The following is a 6,000-nucleotide window of genomic DNA, read 5'->3' on the forward strand; positions in this document are numbered from 1 at the left end:
TCAAATAGAGCCAGAGACTAGGAATCCTGGGCTTAGTTCTAAGTCCTGCACCAATGAATGCACAGCAGAGGCCACGCCGTGCTCCCCAGACTGTGACGTGGGAATAGAGTCAGCTGTCTCCAGCGGCCCCGGGGGGCTGCGTGGGCTGCGGAATTGGAGGTGCTGGGTGGCTGGGACACTCTTTGGAGATCAGAGAGCACAGATAGGGCCTGACCTAGGCTTGGGGACTATAATGCAGGGCCGTTCCTACCTTCCTGTGAAAGAACCCCAAAGGTGAACTCTGCTCTTTAAAAGGGTCTCAGCACTGCCTATAAAACAACCATCACAGGAGCCTCCCTTTGCAAAGCACTTTTGTGAACATGACCTTATGTGATCACTTAAACAAGGGAAAGTATCTGCAGAAGGAGGTGGGTGATGCTCCTGGCCTCCTGCCTCCGCGTCCGGTTAACAATCTTGTCCTTGTTACCCCAGGTGCCCTGGAGCAGAGGTGATATGGGCTATTCCCATCCCCACCCCCATTTGTGCAAGCCCCCTCCCGTCCTGACCTCACGCATCCTCCCTGACTCCCTCCCCAGGTCTCCTCCAGTTGTCGCCTAGAAATCCTCAGCAGAGGAGAAAGGGTCCACCTGCCACTCTCACCAACAGCTTTGGGGCTTGATTCCTTCCTTTACAAAAGGACGCTGGGGCGAATAACAGCCAGGTTCTCTGGAGATAAGGGGAAGTGAATTCTCTGGGAACAACCGCCCAGTGGGTATTTTCTGATGTTGGGTATTTTCTGATGTCACTACAAAAGGAGGCAAGGTGGTCTTTTTCTGTGACCTCTAGAGCTCAACAGCGACGTTATATGATTCTTCAATCCCCCAGCAGGTGTGTCCATCATCAGACAGATTTAGAGCATCTCATTCAGAACCCGCCATTTAATAAGTAACCATGTCCCCTGACCCAATACAATCCCGTATTACCAGAGCATCTGGGGAGGGTTTGAGCAGCCGTGGGCAGGGAGAGGGGAATACAGGCAGGAGAGACTGTGAACTGCTCTAGAAAAATCCCAACCCCTTGGGATCTTCATGCAGAGAGTGAGTTAATGTATCTGAATTTAAAAACATCCGCAGGTGCACTGTGAAGCAGGCACCTTCTAGGGAAGGGCAAGCCTCATTCAACAGACTTCAACATTCCAGTCCATTGAACATGACCTGCCTTCTTGTTCAATAGCCAAGACCAGTAATCACCTAGTCGATCTACAATTCATGCCCTTTGCCGGAGTCCAGGTTCACCTAGCAATGTTCCAACCACGCGCTGACCTCCCCTCTGGCGCCCCCTGTAGGGAGAGATGTGTTGACCTCATGTGGATTCTAGCTCCCAGCAGTTAGAGTGCTCACTGCATATTAAAGAGTTAGCATTCTCGTCTAGACACTAGGAAGCTAGACCTGAACGGGTGTTGCTGGAAGATGGTTGTACTCAAAAATCAGGTGATTGATTGAACTTGCAAGGGAGTCTTGGCAAATGCTCTAAGCGATGTCAGTTTCTGGGATCTCTTGGAAGACAGACGACTTGACCTCCATGGAGACACCCAAACATCACCGTTAGCTGTGTGCCCTTTATATATACGCTTGCATAACTATTTATTTATCTGCTGCCACAAGGGTAGGCATCCCTGTGGGCATGGAATATGGCCTTATTCATCACTGCACATCAAGAACCTGGCACAGGGTCTGCTGCAGAGCAAGGGGTCAACCAATGTCAGTAGAACAGATGGTTCAAAATGAATGAATGACTTGAGTATAAAGAGAGTGAATTAAAGAAACGCTTCTACTTTTGCTCTCATCTGCATCTCAATAAAATAACAGTTTTTAAACAGGCATTAATCCTTAAAGGTAAAAAGAAACAGACAGGAGACAATAAAAACAACACTTTTGAAAACCAGAAAACAGATACATTGTATGCTTGGACAGGAAAAAACCAGGACCAGCACAACTGACACGTCAGAATCCCCAGAGGTGTAGCAGTTCGTAGCACAGTCGGTCCCTGGAGGTGCGGGGTGAAGGAAGCAGTTAGAAGGAGGAAGATTGGTTGAGTCTGTTTAGGAAGGATCCTCTCCCTGACTCAGCCCAGGCAGGAAACCTCTCCCGGCCTCCCTGGCACAAGACTGGAGGTTTATTCTCTAGGGTAAAACAGAGGGCATCTGGATGGAGGGACGCACAGCACCATTAAGGATGGACTTTCATACCCTGAGAAAAAAAAGGCTAAGTAAACATACCCATCGCAGATGTCAAGGCCCCCAGATCTCGCCCCAACTTGATTACAGAGGCTGGCAGTCAGGACTTGACCCTCCAAGCAGGAGACTGAGAGAGTTTTTCCCGAGGAATCTGAATATCCCCAAAGGAAAATTACTATCAGGGGGTGCCTGCAGTGAAATGGTCCAGACAGAGCATCTTCCAGAGTGCCTGACATCTGTCAAGCCCCATCCTCGGGCCCAGAGCTTCCTCTTAGCAGGTTACCAGGTACCTGTGGAGCTAAAACAAACAGACATAAAAAAGGAGGTAACAGAGACTGCGCAGGGGGAAGAAACCTTAAATGGACAGGATGCTACCAAAATAATGAACCTTAAGAGAATAATAAAAGGAGGTTCTTGGAAATTAAAATATGGTAGCAAAACCAAAAATCTCAGTGGAACAGTGGAAAGAAAAAGTTGAGGAAATCTACTGGAACATAGAGCAAAACACAAAGAGATGAAATTGGGAGAAGAAGATAAGGAAATGAGAGCTTTCTGAGTTCCAACATCTAAGTGACAGGAATTCCAGAGTGAGAGAATGAAGAAAATAGGAAAAAGGAAACCATCAAAGAAACACGGCAAGAGAATTTCCCAGAATGGAAGGCAATGAGGAAAAGAGCTGCCTGGTGCCCAGCAACAGGTATAAATAGTCCCACACCAAGCAGGTCCCATCACCGTGAAATCTCAGAACACTACGGACACACAGAGGGTCTCACTTTTTTTCAGAAAGTGAAAAGAGGACACGTAAAAGGATCAGGTATGGAACTGGCTCTGGACATCTCAACAACGTGATGGAAAGGTGGAAGAAAATGAAGACACCCCTTTAACATTCTGAGAGAAAATGATTTCCAATTTAGAATTCTACACCTAACCAAGCTGTCAATCAAATAAAGTAGAGATATTCTCAGATAAGCAAAGTCTCAGAAAATTTACCTTGAATGCTCTCTTTCCCACAAAACAACTATAGAATGTGTTCCTCCAAAGTGAGAGAGCGAACCAAGGAACAAAAGTTCAGGAGACACAGGAAACAGAGGACGTGATACAGGAAGGGGGTGTGGAGGGAAAAGAGATGCCGGAGGCCAGCTGTGCATCGGCAGAGGGCAACCCATCCAGACCAAAGGGAGTGGATGGCTCCTGGGGAGATTTCTCTAAGAGATGAAGTAAATAAGATACATTACGTATCTGGACATCTTGAGAGGAGATTGAAACCGTAGGTGGAGAATTTTCCTTGAGACTGGCGATGAGAACAAATAGAACCAAGAAAGTTAGTGACTCCACGGAAAACTAAAAGTTGTGCAGGAAAGAAAAAGTAATCTGGCTTACTGCATGGATCAGCTATGAGTAGAATTGTATAGACTTGATAACATTAAACCTGAATATTATCCAAGGAGAATGGCGATACCACTCCGTTGGGAGAATGGAACATGGGAAGAGTGTGCACATGTGGTTGGGATAGGGGAGAAAAAAGCTAAGTTCCATCTTCAGTGATAGCCTCTAAGAGCGAAGCATCTAAAAGTACGACGATAAACATAGTACTTAGACACAATGGGTAAAACCAAGGGGAAAAGATAACCAAACAGGAAAGATGGTAGCCTCTGGGGATTGAACGAAGGAGGAGGAGGAATTCTGACTTTTTCACATCAAACTAGTTAGAACAATGTGACGCTTTGAATAACAGCATATGTTACTTTCATAAAACCAAAACTAAAGGTTAAGATAAGTGAATGAGTCAATAAGGTATTTTACCTACTGAGAAATCCTTTTCAGCCACTAGATGGTGCTATTGGCCACTTGTGGAAACCACCGGAGCAAGGCCAGTGCTGGCTGGTCGGTAACGCTGTGGCGTTTTCCATAAAACAGAAGAAAGTGAGATTTGATCAATAAAGATAGGAAGGAAGTAAAGTTGTTGTTTTCTTTTATCTTCAAATATTGTCCCTCTCATGGAGCAGGAAGAAAATATTATTTGCTCCTAGTGTTGCAATAACTGAAAACTGGAATCTGGCGACAAAATCCAGAGTCCTCAGGCTGTTGGGTTTCCCCTGCCTCCAGGCACACAGGCTGTGATTTAATAAAATCAGCCGTGCAGCCGATCGTGGTAAGTGTCTCCCTCGGGCACCTGGGCGCAGACTCGGGAACGGAAAGCTGTTGTTAGAAAAGCTGGAGCTACACTTGTGCTACAGCCAGAATTCCATGAAAGTCCCTGAAAGGTGATCTGGTATCCTCTCCCAACAGGTAGATGCTTATCTACTCGGGGAAAGCAGAGGCACCGGCATGGCGATCAGGCATGCGCACGAGGCACATTTAGCAAGACCTGCGAAGTTACTAGTGACATCTGGAAAGCCGGGGCAGTGGCTTTTACCCTCAGCTCTACTGTCCCTGATTTTTCTGGCTCTGCGGTCAGCAGGACCTGTGGGTACACGTTTCTTGCCCCCCTGCTGTGTTGAGCACAAGTCTTCATGAGATAAGTACCATTTAGTTAATATTTTCTTGGAGATGGAATCCGGTACACCGCCCACTCTGAGGTCTTGCCACCCTCATCCTTTCAGGGCGGTGCCGCCACACAGGTCATTCTGATCACAGCCCTCTGTCCCCTTCTGGACCCGCCTCCTCCTCCCTCCCCTCAGGTGTGAGCATCTGGCCGCTTCTCCTATCCCTCTCCGCCCTCCTCCAAACATCTAAACTGGCCTCAGAGTCCCAGCCTCCTCCTCTCCGTAGATGGCATCCCAAAGTCTACACCTCTGTCCCCGATTCCCTCAACCCCAGACGCCCACTCCCTCCTCTTCTCAGACAATTCCATGCGGGCAACGCGCCCAACCTTTGGTTAGCACATCCTCTGCCTAAAATCACACTCTGCATCTCTGCTTTCCAAGCGCCCTGTTCCTCTTGCCTTTCGTATTCCCATCATCAGACATGCATGCTTTCAGTAAGCATTTGCTGAATGAAAGAGACGGCGCCAGACTCTGCGAATTTCATGGATTTGAAAAAGCAAGGCCGTCAGCCTCAGGGAACTTAGAGATTCCAGGTAGAGGAAAGAGACAGGAAACAGACGCCCCAGCACGCGCCGATCAGAGCCGTAGTGCCGGGACTAGAAGGGGTTCCATGCGCACAGGGGGAGCCCAGGCTCAGGGTCCCTGGGGATTCTGGGAAGCTTAGCCCAGCTCAGCAACAAGCCCAGCTCTACTCCTCCTCTCCCTGCTCAGCGGGCGCTAGCAGGCACTGGCGTCTGCCGGGTCTTTCTCAGCTGTGTCTTCTCTCTCTCTTTCTGAAACCCCAACATGCGTGGGAATCACTCGGGGATCTTGTTAAAATGAAGCTTCTCTTTGAGCAGGACTAGGGCGGAGCCTGAGACTCTGCATTTCTTACAAGGGGCCCGGGACGGTGCTGACGCTGCTGGGCTGTGCACCACACTGTGCGTCCTCAGGGTCTGTCCCCCCCTGCCCGCGTCACCGCAGGGCAGCCCCAGTGCGTGGCCCACGAACGCGCCTCCTGCCTCTGATCCTAGACTGTGCCACGTGGGAGCCACCAGCCGTCCTGCTTATTTCAATGAAAACGGAATAAGATTTAAAATTCAGTTTGTCATCTGCAGCAGCCGTATCTCAGCCTCACTTCTTACCCGTGAGCTCCCCTTCATCCCAGCAGCAACCCCCCCTCACTGTGGCTCCCTGAGTGCTTGCCTCCCCGAGGCTTTTCCATACAAGCCCACTCCTCATGTTCCAGTGTTATTCTCT

This window comes from Pseudorca crassidens, chromosome 9 (genome assembly GCF_039906515.1).
Source record: "Pseudorca crassidens isolate mPseCra1 chromosome 9, mPseCra1.hap1, whole genome shotgun sequence".
Taxonomy (NCBI): domain Eukaryota; kingdom Metazoa; phylum Chordata; class Mammalia; order Artiodactyla; family Delphinidae; genus Pseudorca; species Pseudorca crassidens.